This window comes from Pan paniscus, chromosome 3, assembly GCF_029289425.2.
Source record: "Pan paniscus chromosome 3, NHGRI_mPanPan1-v2.0_pri, whole genome shotgun sequence".
Lineage (NCBI taxonomy): Eukaryota > Metazoa > Chordata > Mammalia > Primates > Hominidae > Pan > Pan paniscus.
The window spans coordinates 141,232,202-141,254,801 of NC_073252.2; the positions used below are offsets into that span (position 1 = coordinate 141,232,202).

The 22,600-nt window shown below is 39.7% G+C and overlaps 1 protein-coding gene across 2 annotated transcripts in view; it reads left to right on the top strand.

Annotated features, from left to right (window-relative positions):
* GAB1 (GRB2 associated binding protein 1) overlaps positions 1-22,600 on the top strand; it is a 136,590-nt gene that overhangs the window by 18,929 nt on the left and 95,061 nt on the right. The window lies entirely within an intron of this gene.

Below are 22,600 nucleotides of genomic sequence, written 5' to 3' on the forward strand. Positions count from 1 at the left end.
TGTCTGTGTGGATGAAGAAACAAGCCAATGCCTTTTTTTGGGTCGGGGCCGGGGGAAGGCTGGGAGAAAGATGAATGAAAATGTTAAGATAGTCTGATTTTGTGGGGGAAATATTCAAATTTTGAGAATTTGTGCAAACCAAAGGCGAGCAGTTAGTTGCTTTGTGATTTTATTTTACCCACAAAAGAAATACTTGATACTGTGCTGAAGATGTTGTTGAATAGGTATATTAACTCAGATAAAATAACTGAGTTCTACTTTTGATTCCAGTTATCCCTATCTATGCAATGTGTAAATGCTATTTCCATTTCTTCATTAGTGGAATGAAAAACATTTCACTGGAAAATTGTTTTTAAAAAAGTACTTGTAAAGTACATTGGAATCTTTAGGATACTTTGAACATGGTGCTTAAAGAATGTAAATGGTTAATGCTTGCTTTCATACCCATAGAGGAATATGGGAGTGGGAGTCACTTGAATATCAAAATGAAACTCTGTATCCATTTTTAAATACAGTATGCATTTGAGCAAAGCCCTTCTCCCTAACTGCTTATTTTAAATTGGCAGTTGCTCAGCCAACAGTCAGTAATCTCAGTTAGCAAGTGTTTGGCACGCCTGTTTTAACCTGCACAGGTTCAGTTCACACAAAGAAAGGGAGGGTTGGGTTATGTGATGCAAACACCACGTTAGCCTCATTAACATATTTTGAATAACTGTATTTGAATATTTGCCAGCTAAGCTAGGCCATCTGAAGGCCTGCCAAACAAAATGGGGGTTTCTGCGAGGAGTGTAGAGATTTGAGCTTGTAAACTTTTTACTTTTTCTTCTTGAGGGGAAAGATTTTAGATGATGCTATTTGGAATACTTTCCATACCCTCTCAAAAGAACAGCCTTTTTTGTGTGTGTTTTAATTCTGCAGAAATTTTGGACTTTCTCTTTCTACCACCTTTTTATATATCTTTAAAAGAGGTACCATAGGACATGTCTCTGAAATACCTTTAGGTAATCTATCCTGGGTGGGTTTGAGTTTCTACTCAGCCTGTTTTTTTGTCTTTGCAGAATTTAGTCCTGAAGCTCTTTCTGTGAGTCTAGCTGGAGAACCTCTTCTGCAAACTTAATGTGTGAATACCAGTGGTTGGAACAGAACAGATAGGATAAACTAGGGTATCTGTAAACTCCTACCTAGTGGATGCCCAGATCATGAAGATGCCAGCCTGGTTCAACTCTATATAGTATAGACATTGTTTTTACAAGCCTTCAGTTTTGTGGCCTGACATCTGTATCTGTTCAGAAATACTTTTTTGACTTTGACACCTGTCTGGCTGAAACCACAACTTTGGACTCTAAAACTGGGCAAGGGAGGAGTCCATTGGAACCAGGGGTTATCAGATATTTTAATATACAGGGTTTTAAGGGTGAGAACGTGAGGCAGCATACACTTAGCTCTCTAGTTTTCATTCTGGGGGACAGGTGAGGGGAGTATCAAAATCACCAGGGAACTCTTTGAAAATCATTCACCTTGATTATTTTTTTCCTGTTTACCTGTTGTGAAGGGTGGGTAGGGATGACAGTGTGATGAGGTGGCATTTGAATCTAGAATCTGCGGAAGCTGTGGGTGCTGACCACAGTGTGGTAGTTTCCATAGTTTGGGCCAATTTGCAACCTGTCTTGTACTTACCCTTTGGAATGGAAAGATACAGTCTCATGATGCCAACTCTCATCCCTCCTTAAGTGTGTATTTAGTAGTATTTCCAGGAAATGATTCCTTCTACCCTAAGGGCTTTTTCCTTTCCTTTATCTCTTCAAAGATGGTTCTTAAGACTTAGTTTTAAATCATATATATATATATGAATTATCAGAAAGAGGGAAGAATAAATTTGAGCATTCCTATTTTTTTATACATGTTTTGTAAATCTCTCCTTTAGTGGAAGGGAAAGAGGATGCAACTATGCTGAGAAATGTGTCTGTTATGTAAATTGCTATTTTAAAAAACCACTTTTAAAAACTAAGAACCTAGGAAAGAACTCCAGTACGTTAAACCAAGCCCTAAATTTTCAACAGACATTTTAATGATTATATATTTTATACGTTGTGTGTACGTGTGTGTATGCCTTAAAGTTTTTAGATTGAAGTTATTAAATTTCACCTGTCTTTTGTTGCTCTTAAATGATTTACATGTAATTTTGTCAGTGATTCTTACATGATCACCATCTACTCATAATTAATTGTATAGACACAATTTTAAGTTTCATAGCTTTTTTTCCAGTTGAATTGTAACAGCCTGTTTAAAAGACAAATTTATAGGCGATTGTAATCTTCATGAAGCAATGTGAGTTGATGAATACCTTTGAATGTTGTTTCGGTATTTTTCTTTTTTATTATAAAATGTTAAATATTTCATTTGTAGAGCTTCTCTCATGTCAATTTGATATATTTGACACAATAGGAATACTCATGCAGTGTTACCAGTTTCGTGATGTGCGTTCAACATCTCTGAAGGTGGTGAATATAAAATCTGTTTTTCAAACAAGTACACACATGAAACTAAAACAATTTATTCAAGTCCTAAAACAACGTTAGTGAAACTTCAGTTCTGCCACTGTGCCCACATTTAAGCTGATAGCATGTGTGTGTGAGAAGAAGATACACATTACTGATAATCTCTTTAGAATGCATTAATATTTTCAGGCCCAAATATGAGTATTCAGTAGGTTCATCAGATTAAAAAAGCTAAATGAAATTTAAATATTGACTTGTATGTTTCCTTTAATTAATTTTGGTGACTTACTAATTGGTATTTGTGGGGATACGTAGAATTTTTTGAATTGGTGTTTGTATTCTCCATGTTTTAGTTATAAAGCCCTATGAAGAGAAAGTGAATGAAGAGGCTGCCTTCAGGTGTAGTAAGGTTTAACTTGTATCCCGGTTCCAACTTGTCCTGCTGTCAGCTTGCTCCTTAGCTCCCTGGCTTATTTACATATTGTATAATCCAGACTGGCTTGTCCCGTTTGGTAGGTTGGTTATAAACTGCAGAGCTAAGTAAATGTGTGATAACATTTTAAATGGTATGAGAAGTTAAACAGTACTTAAGGAGTGATGTCGTAAAGAACCCCAGCTGTCAGGTGCCCAAGGGTTGGCCTCCTTTGGGGCCATTTCCGTTTTCTCTGAGTAACAGGAAATAAATGTGAAACTATAGTAAAGTCTGGTCAGATGATGACCCCCTCATCCAGATGAGATGTAGCATGCTGGATCTGATACTGAAAATGTTTGATACTGAAAGTAGATTATTAACTATTTCCATTAATGAGTTTTGTACATAGGCAGAACAAATCAACAAAAAACCCACGGAAGCATTTTTATCTGTCTTTACCCAATATGAAAACAGTAAAGGCTAGACAAGTCCTGTTATCCTCCTCCCTCGGTGTATAATGAGAGAACATTTCCATGTGCTTTGTGATGACCACTTCTAGTGGCTGCATGATACTGTGTCCAGTTGTAGGATTATTGGGTTTCCCAAAACATCACTGCTCTTCAGTGTTTAACATTATGAAAAGTTGTGCCTTATCCCCTGTGTGAGTGCTCTAAGCTCTCTGTAAGGCTGTGTGCCCCGGTCATTGTTGAGTATGTCCTTTTCATATTCATTTATAATCAGGCCAGCCAAAGATTGGAATGTAATGGTGGATGTCAAAGTCTTTCCTAGAGTACCTCTTCCTTCCCTACTGGGTCTCTCTGAGATTTTCAGGGGTTGCCAGTGGCAAAGGGTGTTTGTTAACCCCTAAAGTGATGGTGATGGTTTCTCCCTATCGTGTTATACTGTGCATTTGCTCCAATTTCAGGGTTCCTTGGTTCAAAGGAACGCCGGGGAACCCTAACTTTGAAGATCTCAATTTGGCAGCAACCTGCCTTTTTCCATGAGTCACTGTTAGTTCAAAATACCCAAAAAGAGATTCTCATTTCTGTAGGTTGGGCAAGTTGCAGCCTGCTTGATTTTTTAGTGTCTTTGGTTTATAATGATTTTAGAGAGTAGAAGAGGAAATGGCTCTTTGTTGTATGTTGCATAAAACTATATGGCCTTGTGCAAATGATCTAACTTTATATGAATCCTGGATTGAAGACAGATGTTTCTTTTGTATAAGTAGATTCACCACTCTGTGTCCTACTCTGAAATAATGAGGGGGAGAATAATCCCATATATATCACATCAATTTTAAAAAACCGGAATTCAAGAACTGGGAAATTTTTCAGTTTACATTCTCCTGATTCTGATTTTGTTTCTTATGTTATTTTTCTATTTTAAATTTGCTTTTATTATTTGAGATAAAACATACTTTGTTTCCATTCTAAGTTTTGTTTTTTGAACTAAAGGTTAAAAAACCTGCATTCATGGAATTGTTGCCTTTTCAGTGGTTAACTGTTAGATTTTATAATCAGAAGATTGAGATCTTTAAAGGACAAAATGGAAAATAAAATTAGGTTTGGGGTAAGGAATCCTACTTGGACACTACAAAAATAGAAGGAAAAAAGGTGAATGAATAATTGGCAAAACAAACTCTTTTTCCTGTAAGTTCCCTTTTCCCAAATTCTTGCCATCATGCTAAAAAAAGTTGTCTCGTGGGTTGATTTTTCTCAGAATCCTGATGCTTGTTGTTAATAAGAATTTTTTTCATGTGCCAAAGTTTTGTTTTTCGCGTGACTTCTGCGGCAATTTTGGTCTTACTGAAAATATTTTTTTAAGTACCGTGGTAAAAGTTACTGGTAATAAGCCAAAAGGAAAATTTAAGGTGAACTTCTATACAATTTACTTTTATTGACTAGGGGAAATCAAATGCATTGCCCAAGGTAATTGAAGTCAGATTATTGTAGGAGAAATATCAATTCTAATTAAAAACAAAGTGTGAGTGCTTATTTCCAGTTTCAAAACTTACATTTTTTAATTTCTACCTCATCCTTTCCCCAACAAGACATATTTTTGCTATCAGGCTAACATAAAGTGCTGCTACTGACTGAGCCAGCCTAATGGAATGGCATCACTGTTTCTGTTGGAATAGTTAAGCAGGGGGTTAAAAATTCAAGTTTTTGGGAAGGAGTTTTTTTTTTGGAGGGATTTCTTTTGCAATACGCAACCTTCAGACATTCCAGAAAGTAACTGTGGATGCATTTTAGGGTATAGCCAGTGTCCTTTGCATCTTTCAGTCTGATAGGTAAAATCATATTTTAGATTACTATTAAAACAGCATGCTGATTTATTCATCTTGTCCTTCCTTTTAAGAAATATATTTCAGAAATGCTAGTAACATCTTGCTCAGCAGCTCACTCTGACACCCTGACTTACTCTTACTGGGGAGATCTCACTGTTTTGTTTGCTCTGCAGATCTTATAGTGGCCTTTGACCAAAGGCAATGAAATGTTACCTGACTTGCAGTATCAGTCAGGATTCTCAGTTACAAGCAATAGACATCTCTGACTAATTTAATCATAAAAGGAGTTTATTAAGAATATTAGGTAGCCACAGTTTCTCTGGAAAAGCTGAGAACTCACCTTGGCAGCTTATCAGCCAGGATCAATGATGCTGAACTGATCTGGGGAATATATTGCTACTGCCTCCTGGCACATGATCATAGGCCCTGCATCTTGCACCAGCACAGTCACACGAGACCCCAAATGCCACCACCGCTGCCTTTGGGAACTGCATCACTGCCCCTACCTCTGGCCCAGGTTTCTGTACGGTTCTTACTATTTGTAACTGCTTGAGATTCTAAATCTGGGATGGATTATTTGGTGGAGCCAGTGTACCTAGTAATGTGACTGCAGTCTGATTGCAGGGGTGGTTGAAAAAGCAGTTACTTGGAGTTTTCAGCTTTTGAAGTGTTGTGTGTGGTTTTTTTTTTTGTTTTTTGTTTTTTTTAAGAAACATGGTCTTGTTATGTTGCTCAGGCTGGTCTTGAACTCCTGGGCTCAAGCAATCCTCCCACCTTGGCCTCCCAAGGTGCTGGGATTACAGGTGTGAGCCACCACCCCTGGCCTGTAGTGTTAATTGTTAATGATTTTCCAAACATAGGAAGGAAAGTTCAGATGCTGGGTAACCTAAAAGAATCACATAAGTCCACCATACATGGCATACTGGAGGTGGAGGTGGAAGGATAGAAAAATAAGGACAACAGCTACCTTCCTACATTACTTAAGATGCTAATAATAGTTATGAGAAAAATGTTATAACAGAACCCATAGTTTCTCAGTATTTTCTTAATAGCAGCATCCATATGTTACCAGAAAGGGGTCCTGAGCCAGACCCCAAGAGACGGGCTCTTAGATCTCCTGCAAGAAAGAATTAGAGACAAATCTGTGGAGTAAAGTGAAAGCAAGTTTATTAAGAAAGTAAAGGAATAAAGAATGGCTACTCCATAGAGCAGCCCGAGGGCTGCTGGTTGGCTATTTTTATGCTTATTATATGCTAAACAAGGGGCGGATTATTCATGAGTTTTCCAGGAAAGGGATGGGCAATTCCCAGAACTGAGGGTTTCTCCCCCTTTTAAAAAGACCCTAAGGGGTAACTCCTGATGTTGCCATGGCATTTGTAAACTGTCATGGCGCTGATGGGAGTGTCTCTTAGCATGCTAATGCATTATAATTGGTGTATAATGAGCAGTGAGGATGACCAGAGCTCACTTTCATAACCGTCTTGGTTTTGGTGGGTTTTGGCCGGCCTTTTCTGTGCATCCTGTTTTGTCAACAAGGTCTTTGTGACAGTGTATCTTGTGCCCACCTCCTATCTCATCCTGTGACTAAGAATGCCTAACTTCCTGGCAGGGCAGCCCAGTAGGTCTCAGCCTTATTTTACCCAGCCCCATTCAAGATGGAGTCACTCTGGTTCAAATGCCTCTGACACATAGGCATAATACTCTGTTGAACAGTTGCTGTGTGCTTGATAGTTCTTTGTTTTATAATTTTATCTCTGATTCATACAACAGCCTTGAAAAGTAGACATTATTGTCCCCATTTTGTAAAGGAACTGATGCTCAGAGTAACTTCCCAAAATCACACAGTGCATATGGCAGTGCTGAAATTCAAACCCGCACGTATCTGCTTCAACACCTCTCTTCCTGCTATCATACCAGCATTCCTCCTCATAGAAATTTTGTGAAAAAGCACAGATAACCTCCTTGATTTAAACTAGAAATTTTTGAGAGTCCTGCATTGTTTCTCTTAATAATCCACTACTTATCGTTTATCATGAGTTGTGAGATCCTGCTAGGTTCAGGAGAGTGACTGGGACCAGAGCTACAGACTCAGGAGTCATAAGACCTTAAGAGCTCCTGGGTGCTGTGGGCATTGGTGAGGTGGTCCTGGGAAGAACTTGCAGAGTAAGAGAAGTAGTACTATAGGACCTAATGAAACATGAGCTGGAGGTGGGTTAGAAAGAGACAGAGTGGTTTTTATTTGGTAGAAGGAAAACCTGAATAGGAACCTGTTAGGGGAGCCCAAGAGCATAGTTGAAGAAGGAAAGTGTGGTTGGGAGCCAGGAACCAAAATAGGATAAGGTGGAAAATAGGCCATTGGAGTGGATGGCCAAGTGGGAAGTTATGCTCGCCTCTGTAGTTTGAAATCAAATTTGCAGAATCTTTACCTTCTCTGTGAGTATGCCATGAGGTGCGGTGATAGAACCCCTGCACTGTTTTAGGTTCATATACTCAGTGGACACATGCAATTTTGTGTTTGAATTTTTAGTTTCTTGTTTTTTAATGCTGCCTTTGCTCTGGTGGTCCTTGGGGCCACACCCAGGCAGTGAGCAGCCTAGGTGGACTAGGATGTTCCCCACATCCCACCCTAGAGTTACATCTGTTGCTTTAGAGGCCATCATCCCTCGAGAATGACTTAAATTCGTGCTGGCCGTGGTGGCTCAGCCTGTAATCCCAGCACTTTGGGAGGCTGAGTTGGGCGGACAGGAGTTAAAGACCAGTGTGGCCAACAGGGTGAAACCCCATCTCTACTAAAAATACAAAAATTAGCCGGGCATGGTGGCAGGCACCTGTAATCCCAGCTGCTTGGGAGGCTGAGGCAGGAGAATCGCTTGAACCCGGGAATCAGAGGTTGTGGTGAGCCGAGACCACACCATTGCACTCCAGCCTGGGCTACAAGAGGGAAACTTCGTCTCCAAAAAAAAAAAAAGAATGACTTAGATTCATTCTCTCTGTCTGTTATTTTGTATCTGCCCACATTGATGCTAATCTGCCACTTTCCTTCCTACGTGCATGGGCTTGTGAAATCTTCTGACCATTTATGCTATTTGTTTGTCTTTTTGCAAATCAAAAGAGCCTAATGTCACCTTAAAGCATCATGGTAATTAAACTTAAGAAAGGATGAGTGATTACAGTTTATTTAATTCCTCCCTCTTTAGAGAACTTCTAGAGTACACAGGCATAGACATACAAATTTAGTTTCAAGTAAGAATGAGAGTATACCTGAGTAGTTTACATAAAATTATGGGGAAAACTTGATATGTGTTGGAACAGACAATGTTTGTGGGGCTAGGTGTCCAGAGTCAAGTCTGTCTCGGATGGGCCTTCAGCAGAACGGCTTTTTCCTGACATAGGTGCAGCCTCATCCTATGCGTGCTCATCACAAGAGCATGTTTCTCCTTTGTTCTGGGGGATGGGAATTTCCTTCCTTTGATTCCTTTCTCTTCACTCCTACAGCCCCAGTGTTTGCTTGTTCACTCCCCACGTCCCACATCAATGCCAGTCAACTCTGGCCTGCACTAGTTGGCATCGAGATCTGTGAAAAGGAGTAGAAGCAGGGGAGACAAAAATTAAAGCTCTCCCTGCATCTACTTTTTTTTTTTTTTTTTTTTTTTGGAGACGGAGTCTCACTCTGTCGCCCAGGCTGGAGTGCAGTGGCGCTATCTCCGGTCACTGCAAGCTCCGCCTCCCAGGTTCATGCCATTCTCCTGCCTCAGCCTCCCGAGTAGCTGGGACTACAGGCGCCCGCCACCACGCCTGGCTAATTTTTTGTATTTTTAGTAGAGACGGGGTTTCACCGTGTTAGCCAGGATGGTCTCGATCTCCTGACCTTGTGATCCGCCCGTCTCTGCCTCCCAAAGTGCTGAGATTACAGGCGTGAGCCATCGCGCCCGGCCCTGCATCTACTTTTTAGTTATTTGTTCCTCATCCTCTCTACCCCATTTGTGAAGCAGATGCAGGTAGAGGAAGAAGGAGGGGAAAATGATACCTAACATTACTAATATTCTTTTCTCTTCATCATACCCCTACTCTCCATTCACCCTCATCCCCATTCTCTTTTCTAATCCTTCAGTATCTTTCTTCCCTATTAGACTGTAAGATCCAGAAGGATAAAAGCCATGTCAATGTTGGTCTCTAATGTGCCCCATCAATGTCTAGTACAAGACTTGACATATAGAAGACACCAAGATGTGCTTGCTTGGTGAATGAGTGAGGCATGAAAGGGGGATTGGGGGAGTACACTGTTTTTCTCTATACCCCTCTTGACAACTTTACCCTGTTCTGATTTTTTACCTGTGTATCCCCCAATCTCTGATCTTGAAGGCGCCTGCCTCCTGGCCAGCAGCAAGAACATGGTTCCCACAATGGATGCTGAACACATTTTCCCATAGAGCATTTTTCTACATGGTGGTTAGTGTCTGTTGGAACTATACTGTATACTTAAGGGAGCTTTCGTGGCTGGCCATAGTACCCATAATGTACAACATTGTTTTTATGGGAAAATGCATTGAGTTCAAATGAATCTACTTACATGCGAACTTTTGGATTAAAACTTTTCCATTAGTTGGGGACTACCATTACATGTTCTCCTGTCAGGCTTTTATTCATTACTAATACATAAATGAACAATAAGCCATTTTTTTTGGAGAAAGACCAGAGGCAGAAGTCTTTCTTTCTGAGATTATAAATCATTACATTAAAATGAATTTCATTCATCCAACAAACATTGCTAGTTTATTTCAAATGTATTTATAGGGTGCCTGGCACATGTAGGGCTTTGTACAAAGGAATCATACGTGAATAAAATAGGGACCCTATCCTGGTGAGGTCATAGTCAGATTTCTGTTTAAATCGAAATTAGCCTCATAGTCCACAAGGTCACTTCCAGCTCTGAAATTCAGTAATTCTGTGATTTTTATGCTGTATTCATTTGCGTATTTCCTTGTTGTATGTGGTTCTGTTATCAAATTTATTTTTAGATAATAGAGAAAGCATATTTACATTCATTAATAACAATTAAGAGCAGTAACCCCACCATTATAGCTTTTAAATAATTCTAAATTTGTTGTTATTTATAAAAATGAAAAACCCAGGAACAAACCATTTAATTCTAGCTTTTTATTATAAAAAGAGTAGAGCCACATACATTACGAAATTGACATAAAAATAGAATGACAGAGACTTGACTTTAAAAGTTTATTCCATAAGGATAATATATATGGGTGTTGGGATTGCAAATATTTTTGTGTTTTTTCTAAATGTGTTTCTGTAGTTTTCAAAGTTTCTATATTAGGTATTCCCTCACTATCAGTAAACACTGTTATTGTTATTCCCTCACTATCACCTCATATACATACATACATACGCAGGCACACTCCTTCCTTGTTATTGCTGAATAGTATCTCATTGTGTGGATATATCACACTTTATCCAAAATGGACTACACTAAATATTATTATATTATTATTTTGAGACATGGTCTGGCTCTATCGTCCAGGCTAGAGTGCAGTGGCATGATCTCGGCTCATTGCAATGTCCGCTTCCCAGGCTTAAGCCATCCTCCCACCTCAGCCTCCCAAGTAGCTGGGACTATAGGCATGTACCACCATGCTCAGCTAATTTTCTTGTGGGTGTGTTTTTTGTAGAGATGGGGTTTTGCCATGTTGCCCAGGATGGTCTTGAACTCCTGGGCTCAAGCCATCCACCTGCCTCAGCCTCCCAAAGTGCTGGGATTACAGGTGTGAGGCACTGGCCTGCCTGGATTACACTAATTTTTGAATTGAAAATCACATGGTCCTCAAGACCCTCCATAATTTCCCAGGCTCATTTCTCTTACCTGTCTCTGTCCACGTCTCATGTCTTTCGTGGTTGGGTGCCATTCCTTCTTTAAGGACTATCTCAAATGGTATTTTTTTCCCAAATTTTTTTCCCCTTGATTGAATAACAGTATTTACTGTATTCTCACTGTATTTTGTCCAGGCCACAGTTTTGGCTTGTGCTTTTTGTTACTTGTATAATTGTCTCTCATTTCAGATTCTAACCATGAGACAGGGACATTTCTGTTGGTATCAGAAATAGCCTTGCAAAAGCTGGAATGTAGGGTAAATTGGTAGTTATTATTTCTAATTGGGAAGCTACAAAACTTTGTCTCAGGAATTAAGGAGGATAACTACATTTTGGGAGAAAACCTGTCTTCCCATCGTTGATACAGTGATCTAATGTTGTGCACGTAATTGGAACTCAATAAATGCTTGTTGAAATGGACCCAATATCTGGTAGTGGGACTGGGGGCATTTTCAATGTCCCTGGAAAGGAAATTCGATATTTATTTATACAATATACTTAGAAGTCCTAAGTTTAAAAGGGAGAGAGTGAGAACATACGTTGGTCAAACGAAGAAAATGTATATAAAGTACCTCTTTGCAGGAAAGCCCCAGAGCCATTGCTTTTCACTTTTATATTGGACATGCCATATTTGGGTATGGTCAGTAAATGTTTGTTTGTTTTTTTTTTTTTTCTTTACAGAGGTATAAGTTCCAATACCTTAATGAAACAATCTGTAATAAATTCTCCTGTAAGTGCAAAGGCTGAGGGTATGTCTTCCATGTTTTTTGATGCCCTATTTGGATCGACCTTAAGTCAGAGATAGAAGTGCAAATCAGATGAGGGTTTTTTTTTTTTTTTTTGGAGACAGAGTCTTGCTGTGTTGCCCCAGCTGAAGTGCAGTGGCACAGTCTTGGCTCACTGTAACCTCTGCCTCCCGGGTTCAAACAATTCTCATGCCTCAGCCCCCCAAGTAGCTGGGACTACAGGTGCCCACCACCATGCCTGGCTAATTTTTTGTATTTTAGTAGAGATGGAGTTTCACCGTGTTGCCCAGGCTGGTCTCAAACTCCTGACCTCAGTCAGTCCATCCGCCTCAGCCTCCCAAAGTGCTAGGATTCCAGGCGTGAGCCACTGCTGCTCGGCCAGGGTCCTTAAGTTCAAATCATGGAGCAGTCCACAGAGCACTCTTCTCAGGTGCAGAGTGGAAAGGACTTTGATCGTGGACTAGTATTTTTAGTCACATCCACAGGCCTTTGAAAGGGAAAAAAGATATTATTGATAGGTCCTGTTTTTTGAGGAAAAAAAAAAAAACAAGCATTCCTAACTACCTGGCAAATAATTTCTTCTATTCTAATGATAATTAATTTATGTGATCAAAGATCAGAGAAAGGGAGCCATAGGCAGGACAGCAGCCCAGTATTGGTACCACACTCTTAGGGATCTCTTAATTTTTGTTTTCTTCATCACAGTTGTCAGTTTTCTTACACTGTGCTGTATTTGGAGTGGATGATGCTGGTGGTGATTGTCTAAAACTTAGATATTTAAACAGTTTGAAAACTTGTTGGAGTAGGAATTATAAAAGCTTTATAGTTTTCATTATCTTCTCCATTCCCACTCTTCCAAGTTACTACAAATATGCCTAATTTTTATAAATATATGCAATTTAAAATGTTTTAATTGTAATATACAAGTAGTTCTTGGCAGTAGATTCCTTCGGAGATTTTTCTTCATATTTTATAGAGTTCTTCAGATTTTTTCCTCTTTGCTTATAATACTTATAAAGTTATATTTATTTTCTTTTGTCTAAACTCATTCAATGTACATTTTTCTCACCTGCTCTTTTGTTTGCTTGCTGTGATACAAGGCTGTATAAAGAAATACTTGGTGCTTTCTGTGACAGCAGGCCATATAAAGAAATATGAACTCTTTTTTTTCTTTTTGAGACAGAGGCTGGAGCGCTATGGCGCCATCTTGGCTTACTGCAACCTCTGTCTCCCAGGTTCAAGCGATTCTCCTGCCTTAGCCTCCCAAGTAGCTGAGATTACAGGTGCCCACCACCACACCCGGCTAATTTTTTGAGATGGAGTCTTGCTCTGTTGCCCAGGCTGGAGTGCAGTGGCATGATCTCAGCTCATTGCAACCTCCACCTTCTGGGTTCAAGCTATTCTCCAGCCTCAGCCCCCCGAGTAGCTGGGATTACAGGTGTGCACCACCACGCTCAGGTAATTGTTTTATTTTTTAGTAGAGACGGGGTTTTGCCGTGTTGGCCAGGCTGGTCTCAAACTCCTGACCTCAGGTGATCCACCCACCTTGGCCTCCCAGAGTGCTGGGATTACAGTTGTGAGCCACCGCACCTGGCCATTTTTTTGTATTTTTAGTAGAGATGGGGTTTCACCATGTTGGCCAGGTTGGTCTCAAACTCCTGACCTCAAGTGATCTGCCTGCCTCAGCCTCCCAAAGTGCTGGGATTACAGGTGTGAACAACCGCAGCTGGCCAAGAAATACCAGCTCTTACCAAGCACTTTAATTCATTTAGTTTTTCACTCTGGCTACAGTGAGAAAAGACAATGTTTTTACACTTGATATACTTTTTATAAGAAAAAATCAATGCAGGATGAAAATATCCTGTTGCTCTAGTAATTCCCACAGAAGGTCAGCCTCAATAATAGAAGACGAAAAAAGTTTTGTGGTGTTTGCTCTTTTATAAACTCATATTTGGAGAAGGAACACAATATATATATGATTTCCTCATAACTGCTGTTGGTGCCCCAGATTTGATATTGTTGCATGATAACCTGACATTGCTTCCTGCTTCTGAAGGAATGATTGGATTTGAAGCCAACAGGCTTGCTAAACCGGGAAGCTGCTATTACAGAAGGCACAGGAATTCAAGCTGCCTATGCAGTTGTGCTGAGACATGAGACTCATACGTTGTGACCCGTGCCTATTGTATGTTTCCCCATCATTATAACTGTTTTTGAAAACTGGCTTCAAATAAGCAAAAGGCCTAGTGTTATTTCCATAGCAGCACTAAAATTAATGAATAAGAGTTACAGAGTTGGCTGAATATAAAGGAGATATGTCTAACAATTACAGTTCTCCAAAACCTAGTGTGCTCCCTCTTTGTCCTTGTAAGTGGTCAAACAAAAATGGCATAAGCACTCACTTAGGTGTTGCATTGGTCAGGGACCTGGTGGGAGGCGGATGGCACACACAAGTTGGATAATTTGGGGAACATTTCATAAAAAGACAGTAAAAATGTAGGGTATAGTAAGAATATACAAGGGCAAGTAAAAGGGTATGGGGCAAGGGCTAATATCTGTACATGAGGAAGAAAGAGGAGGAAATGTTATCAAACCACTGGCTGTGTACAAATGGCTGCCTTATAGGAGCTGAGGTCTGCAGTCAAGGGAGACTGTCCACTGAGAACATACAGGGACACAGCCAGCAGTTCTGTTCCCTGACCTGGGCTCTTCTGTCTCCAGCCATTGTCCCTTTTGACTAAACACAACCAGTGTAGGACAAGGATTGTTGCAGTCCTTGACAGATCAGACTCTTCAGGCTCAAAGAGTACAAATAGGTGTGGAGTAGATTGGAGTTAAGTGGAAACAGTCCTGTGCAGATGTTATAGTGAGTGGGATATCCCTGCTGTCCTCATTGATAGTACAGAACTCTTTTTTTTTTAAATTAAAGTTCTAGGGTACATGTGCACAACGTGCAGGTTTGTTACATATGTATACGTGTGCCATGTTGGTGTGCTGCACCCATTAACTCGTCATTTACATTAGGTATATCTCCTAATGCTATCTCTCCCCGCTCCCCTGACCCCACAACAGGCCCCAGGGTGTGATGTTCCCTGCCCTGTGTCCAAGTGTTCTCATTGTTCAGTTCCCACCTATGAGTGAGAACATGCAGTGTTTGGTTTTCTGTCCTTGCGATAGTTTGCTCAGAATGATGGTTTCCAGCTTCATCCATGTCACTACAAAGGACATGAACTCATCCTTTTTTATGGCTGCATAGTATTCCATGGTGTATATGTGCCACATTTTCTTAATCCAGTCTATCATTGATGGACATTTGGGTTGGTTCCAAGTCTTTGCTATTGTGAATAGTGACGCAATAAACATATGTCTGCATGTGTCTTTATAGCAGCATGATTTATATTCCTTTGGGTATATACCCAGTAATGGGATGGCTGGGTCAAATGGTATTTCTAGTTCTAGATCCCTGAGGAATCGCCACACTGACTTCCACAATGGTTGAACTAGTTTACAGTCCCACCAACAGTGGAAAAGTGTTCCTATTTCTCCACATCCTCTCCAGCACCTGTTGTTTCCTGACTTTTTAATGATCGCCATTCTAACTGGTGTGAGATGGTATCTCATTGTGGTTTTGATTTGCATTTATCTGATGGCCAGTGATGATGAGCATTTTTTCATGTGTCTGTTGGCTGCATAAATGTCGCCTTTTGAGAAGTGTCTGTTCATATCCTTCACCCACTTTTTGATGGGGTTGTTTGATTTTTTTCTTGTAAATTTGTTTAAGTTCTTTGTAGATTCTGGATATTTGCCCTTTGTCCGATGGGTAGATTGTAAAAATTTTCTCCCATTCTGTAGGTTGCCTGTTCACTCTGATGGTAGTTTCTTTTGCTGTGCAGAAGCTCTTTAGTTTAATTCGATCCCATTTGTCAATTTTGGCTTTTGTTGCCATTGCTTTTGGTGTTTTAGTCTTGAAGTCCTTGCCCATGCCTATGTTCTGAATGGTATTGCGTAGGTTTTCTTCTAGGGTTTTTATGGTTTTAGGTCTAACATTTAAGTCTTTAATCCATCTTGAATTAATTTTTGTATAAGGTGTAAGGAAGGGATCCAGTTTCAGCTTTCTACATGTGGCTAGCCAGTTTTCCTAACACCATTTATTAAATAGGGAATCCTTTCCCGATTTCTTGTTTTTCTCAGGTTTGTCAAAGATCAGATGGTTGTAGATTTGTGGTATCATTTCTGAGGGCTCTGTACAGAACTCATTTTTATGAAGAATCATTGACTTTCAAAAATACTTGAGGTTACCCAGTTCAAGCATCCAAAAATACAGACTTCCTGTTCATTCAGCATCTAGTTTAATGTATTCAATTATGGAGAGCAAAATTTTACATTATGAAACATCTTGGCTGGGCATGGTGGCTAGTGCCTGTAATCCTGGCACTTTTGGAGCCCCAGGTGGGTGGATCACTTGAGGGCAGGAGTTCAAGACCAGCCTGGCCAACATGGTAAAACCCCATCTCTAGTTTAAAAAAAAAAATGTATCTTGTTCCATTGTTGAACAACTGTAGAAGGTTATTCTTGCATTGAAATGTTCCTTCCTGTACCTTCTGTTGCTTGCTAGTTCTTCCGTTTGCTATTCTCTTGCCTTCTGTCTTTTGGTCCCTTTATGACATTTTTGGTGTTTGTTTAACAGGCATTCACTTATTCAACATCTATTTATTGAATGCTTGCTATAGGCCAGGACTTGTTCTTGGTGCTGGGTATTCAGCTGTGAACAAGACAAAGCTTCTGCCTTACATGAAACTTACATTGTAGTAGGTAGAGACAGACATTAAGCAAATACATAATATGGTCTCTGTAGGTGATAACTACTGAGATTAACAGCAGTTAACCATGGTCACAAGAGAAAACTGTGGCTTAAATTGGGTCTGAAGTCATTCTGAGTCAACTGTGTAATGCAGTGGCCAAAAAGCCTAAATTCATCTTAGACTATTTGAATCAAATGGCCATGTTAGAGAGGTCATGTTTGCTTTCTTATTGTCAAGCTGAGCCTGGTGTATAGCATTTACGTTTTGAAGAGATATTGGCAAGTGGAAACTTGTTCAGGGGTATCCCCATGATAGCCTTGTAAACAGCTGAAGAAAGCCATCATATTTGCATGGAGTGTTCCCTAGGCCAAACCTTTCTGGTTTTGCCAACAGTTTCTCAAATGGTATGATGTCTATACTCTTTAACTGTCCTGGTCTTCCTCCAGATAATTAATTTCCTCTTAAAATGATGCTCCCAGAATTCAACTCATCTTTCCAGATGTGGTTTCAACTTAGGTAATGCTTATTAGACTATTTCTTCCCTTGATCTGGTTATTTAATTTTAGTAATGCATCTGAGGATTGAATTTCCTTTAAAAACACACACACACACACACACACACACACACACACACACACACATCTGTGTTACTTGACTCTCAGTGTTGAGCTAGGCTGTAAAGCCAGGTCTCCAGCACTTCTGTTCGTACAATTTATGTACATAAATATGTTACCCAACATCTCTATTAAAATGTCATCTCATCGCTGTCTGTGCAGTATTCTACATTAAGATCCTTTGGAATATTGTCTTTCATCTAACTTGGTGTTGTCTACATAATTAACAAGCATATTCTCAAACTTCATCTAGGTGTTTAATATAATTGTTTAATTAAAAAAGAATAATAGCACCAGACCTTTCCTTCAGATTATAGCAGCTCAATAATTAATCCTGTTTTAGTATGACATTTCAAATAACTGTGAACAGCCTTAATATGTCATCCATTTTACATTTCTGCATTTTATCCAAACATTTTGAAAAATGAAGATACAGTCTTCATTTCATGATGGCATTTCCATCTGGTACTCGGCTTAACAAAAAACATACTAGAGGCCAGGCTTGGTGGCTCACGCCTATAACCCTAGCACTTTGGGAGGCCAAGGTAGGCAGATCACTTGAGCTCAGGAGTTTGAGACCAGCCTGGGCAACATGGCAAAAATGCAAATCCACAAAAAATCCAAAAATTAGCCGGCCATGGTGGCATGCGCCTGTAGTCCCAGCTGCTTGGGAGACTGAGGCACAAGAATTGCTTGTGCCAGTAAGGCAGAGGTTGCAGTGAGCCGAGATTGCACCATTGCACTCCAGCCTGGGTGATGGGAGTGAAACCCTCTCTCTCTCTCTCTCTCTCTCTCTCTCTCTCTCTCTAAATACATATATATATATACATACATACATATATATATACACATACATACATATATATATATATATTTATATATTTACCTTTCTAACATTGCAGGGAGTGACCTTTCTTTTTCATTCAGTCTCAGTTATGTGTCCAAAGCATTGGTATATGTTTTGGTTTAGTTTTTAATTTGCAAGCTCCATGTAAGACTACAGTGGGTTTTTTGTCAGATGCCTCCTTATTTATGAGTTGGAGTGAAGACAGGGAGAGTATTGACCTCATTCTTCCTGGAGATCTTTTTTGTTTTCCAAGGAGTTTGGTGTTGTATTTTATAGGATTTTCTAGATTATATGTATAACATCTTGACTCCACTCAAATGCCCAAGAACCCATACATTTTGGTGGCAGCATGACTTTCAAGAGGAGTTGCTTCTCTTGCTTAGTACAAAGTGTCCATGGATCAGAATGTGATTAAACAAGTCAAGTCAGGTGACTTGTCACTGAGGGTTTGTATTGGTTGCAAGTACCAGAAATGTGCCTGTGCCGATTGGGGAATCAGGATATTAGTCAAAGGAAAGGAAAACCTGTTCAACAATTTTTCTTGCTTTTCATGTGCTGCAGAGAAAAGGCTAAATCCCATCTGGTGCACACTATTGTGGGAATCTTATACTTTAGATTCATAAACACAGTATGTTCAAATTTTCTAGATTTGGCATTTGCTTGAATGTGTTCGGTGTGTATTTTATACTGAGTGTCAAATTTCTTGCCTTTTGACGATAGCTGACTTTTAGTTGACTAAAAAAGTAGTAGTCATAGTTAGGTTTACTATCTGTGGCTATCACAGGGTTCACATGGGCATCATTGTCCAACCAAAGTTGCTTCTGAAGTTCTGCCATACAGTCTTGGCTCTCATGAACACTTGTCCTAGTTTTTACCGTTGTCCTGGAAGAATTACTTTCATGAGTGTCTGGGTTTGGAGGAAAAATTGTATGGCTCCTATGGATATGTCTCAAAGTATTCTAGAAAGCAAGTTGTTCCCATTGTGCAGTTATTGCTTTGACATCTGGCCTTCCTTACTTACCTCTGCTACAGAAAGAATCCAGAATGACTTGTAAGGCTGGTAAACCCAGTGATTCTTGGAATACTTTTTCAAGAATGCTCCTCCAGGAATGCTCTTGGAGTCTCACTCTGTAGCCCAAGCTGGAGTGCAGTCGTGTGATCCTGGCTCACTGCAACCTCCGCCCCCTGGGCTCAAGGGATTCTCATGCTTCAGCCTCCTGAAAAGCTGGAATTATAGGTGCCCGCCACAACGCCTGGCTAAGTTTTTGTATTTTACTAGAGACGGGGTTTCACCATGTTGCCCAGGGTGGTCTCGAACTCCTGAGCTCAGGCGATGTGCCCGCCTTGGCCTCCCAAAGTGCTGGGATTACAGGCATCAGCCACTGCACCCGGCCTGAAAACACATTTTCTTAATGGGACTAAACTTTTCTAGCTGAATTGATCTATTTTAAAACTTGCCAATGAAAGCTCCTTAGTAGTATCTGCTAATTAAATGCAGTTTTTATACCTAACGGACCTTTTAAAGAATGTGTGCACTTTGCAAACCCCATTGCTTCTTGCCGTATCTGAGCACTTGCCACCTGGTGGTAAGGAGACCATTCCATCTCCTTCGCTATATGGTAGCACCTGGAAGTCAGGGATCATTGCTGACTTATCTTGCCTCCCAACATTGATCATGCAGTAGGTGTGGATGAGAAAGAGGGAGATAAAGGAAGAAAGGGGGCTGTGAATAAACGCTGTTGCTTTCTGCTTCCTTTTTAGGAGTTAAAAGTCTCTTCAGCTACCTGTTTAGGAGTATGAAAGCAAATCTTTTAGGAAATGGCCTCTGCAGTTTTCCAAATATGACAAATCATTTAGTTTCCTAAGCTTGTTACTCTACAGTGGGACTTCTCAACCTCTGCACTGTTGATATTGTGGCCTGGATGATTGTTTGTTGTGTGGCCTGCCCTGTGCATTATAGGGTGTTTAGTTAGCAGCAGCATCCTTGGTCTCTGCCCACTAGATGCCAGTAGTGCACCCCATCCCCAGCTGTGACAACAAAAATGTCTGCAGGCATTGCCAAGTGTGCCCTGGAGGCAAAATAGCCGCCCCCTAATTGAGATTGAGAACCGCTGCTGCATAGGAGCTCCTGTCTGGGACAAATGCCGACCAGAGAAACCGGCAAGTAATAGAAATGTGGCTTTGGAAGGGAACTTAGAAATCATCTGGAATGTTGTATCCTGGAGAATTCCTCGCCCCACACCAGCGCCAGCACCCCTCCCCAACCCCGTGCACCACCTCCACCTTTATACTTATGCTTTATACCTGCAGAACTATAACCTAAGGGAAGGAATGAATATAAAAAAGAAAAAATACAACTATATGAGGTAATACTGTTTAGGGCTTGTAGGGTTATTTGTTTTAAGTTTGCTTACAGATCATGAACATGTGTCTACTTTCAGGTTACTCAAAATAAGAAAGCATAAGCTTATAGAAATAGGTCAGGGAGAAAAACACAGAAAAACTGATGTGCAGCACTACTAAAAAAGAATTCAAGGTGTATGTTGAACATTTTTCAGATTAAAAAGAACTCACTGGAATGTGGCTGGATTGCTAGTATCGCCCTGTGGAGCTATCTGGGCTTCATATGAGGCTATTCTAAGTACATGCATCAAAAAAGAGATATAGAAGAGTATTTAAAGTAATGATAATTGGCCTTTTTCAAAAAATGACTTGCTTTCTAAACCTGAAAAATAGCCATCATGATACTGGAGAAATAGCTGAGATATTAATATTTCCTCTGTAGATTGTTTTGTTTTATAAGGGCATTTTGTGTCTTACTAAGAAATCTCACATAAAAGTAAGAACACCAAATTAAATATTAGCTCTTGTGGTTATTTTAAGACTCATCTCAATAACCAAGAGAATTTGGTTCTCACACTTTGTACCTTTTGATTGTAAACAGCTTTAAACAGGTTTATGTTGTACTTCATCAAAAATTATAGAGGATCTGCAGACTGAGACGCATTGGGACTGAAATTAGGCAATTCAGAGTTTCTCATGCATGTAAGCTGCTTTTATTTTGATCCCTATCATTCTTAGTCTGTCTTTTCAAATAGTCTACTGGAAGGACTGTTGTGAGTTGAGGGCAAAGGAGAAAATGGCAGGATCTGGAGCCACCAGGCTTCACAATACCTGCTCTTTGAGGTAGAGTAAAAGCTAACTGATGAATGTTTTCCAGAATAATATTTAGATTTAGTCTGGTGTTTTGTTTTTTTTTCTTGTTTTGTTTGCTTTGGTTTAAGCTCAATACAGTCACATCTGAATTTACACAACAAAAATGTTTCCGAAAAGTTGTGGATGAATCCATTTTTAATAAGCCAAGTACTATAAAAAGCATCAGAAGAACTTGTTAACTGAACTTATCCTAATGTTCTGATCACCTGTTTCTTTTAATAGACATAGAGGTTGCAACAATGCTTTGATTAGTTCCTTTTTGGAAGCTGGCTTTTGTTGGGGGGAGGGTTTTTGTTTCTTGTATCTTAAACTTGACACCTTGATTCTCATTGAAAAAACTTTCAACCATGTATGGTTGGTGATTTGTTGAAATTTATAACTGAAAATCTGCCACTCTGCTTTTAGTATTTGAAATGCCTTGGCAGGGAGACGTTTTTCTCAGAACAGATCTTTTGGAGGACCTCAGGAAGTTAATTATTCTGGCAAGAAGTTCTTTTTGAACTTTTTTGGATCATTATGATATTATGCTAATTTATCTAAAAAATGGATTCTAAGTTGAATAACTGTATAGTCCTGGCAGATAAGAGCATGTCAGATGTCTTGGCACAGTTTGGGGACAGAGGGGACTTTCCCACTTCTTTATGTAATCCACCATCATCATGTGGGAGTTTTATGAAATTTCTTCTGTTATACAGAAATACTTAGCTTTTTATGCCGTATGTGCTGCTTAGTGAAAACAAGCTCTGTGTATGTCTGTATATGTTTAAATGAAATGAAAAAGAGAAGTGAAATCCAAGAAATTTCTGGTTTGCAGTGGTGATTATTTTTAGCCACGTTCATGTGTTTTAAACAATCCCTTTTAGGTCTGTTGAATGTAGCTTGGAACAGAACGTCCCATAGAAATGATAGTATAGTACACGTGGTGGCAAAGTTTCCATATTAGCCCTCAAAGATTATTTAACTCATCATATACTCACACGCTTTGCTGTACAAGGGGCAATGATGTATAGCATATAAAAACACTGTTTAATGATACTCAACCTACAGCAACTTTCAATACTAAGAATGAAATAAAATTGAAAAATTGTAAAAATGCATAAGGATAAATTTTGTTTCTCTGAAAAGGTTGCTTTTGAGGAAAAGTAGTTTTAAAGAGACTTGGTGGTGTGGTAGAAGAACTCCCAGCAGACCTGAAGATGTAGCAGATGTATAGCAGTTTGGGCATCTTGGACAAGTAAATCATACTCGCAAGCCTCAGTTTCTTTTAATGTCATGGGGATAGTTGTGTGGATCAG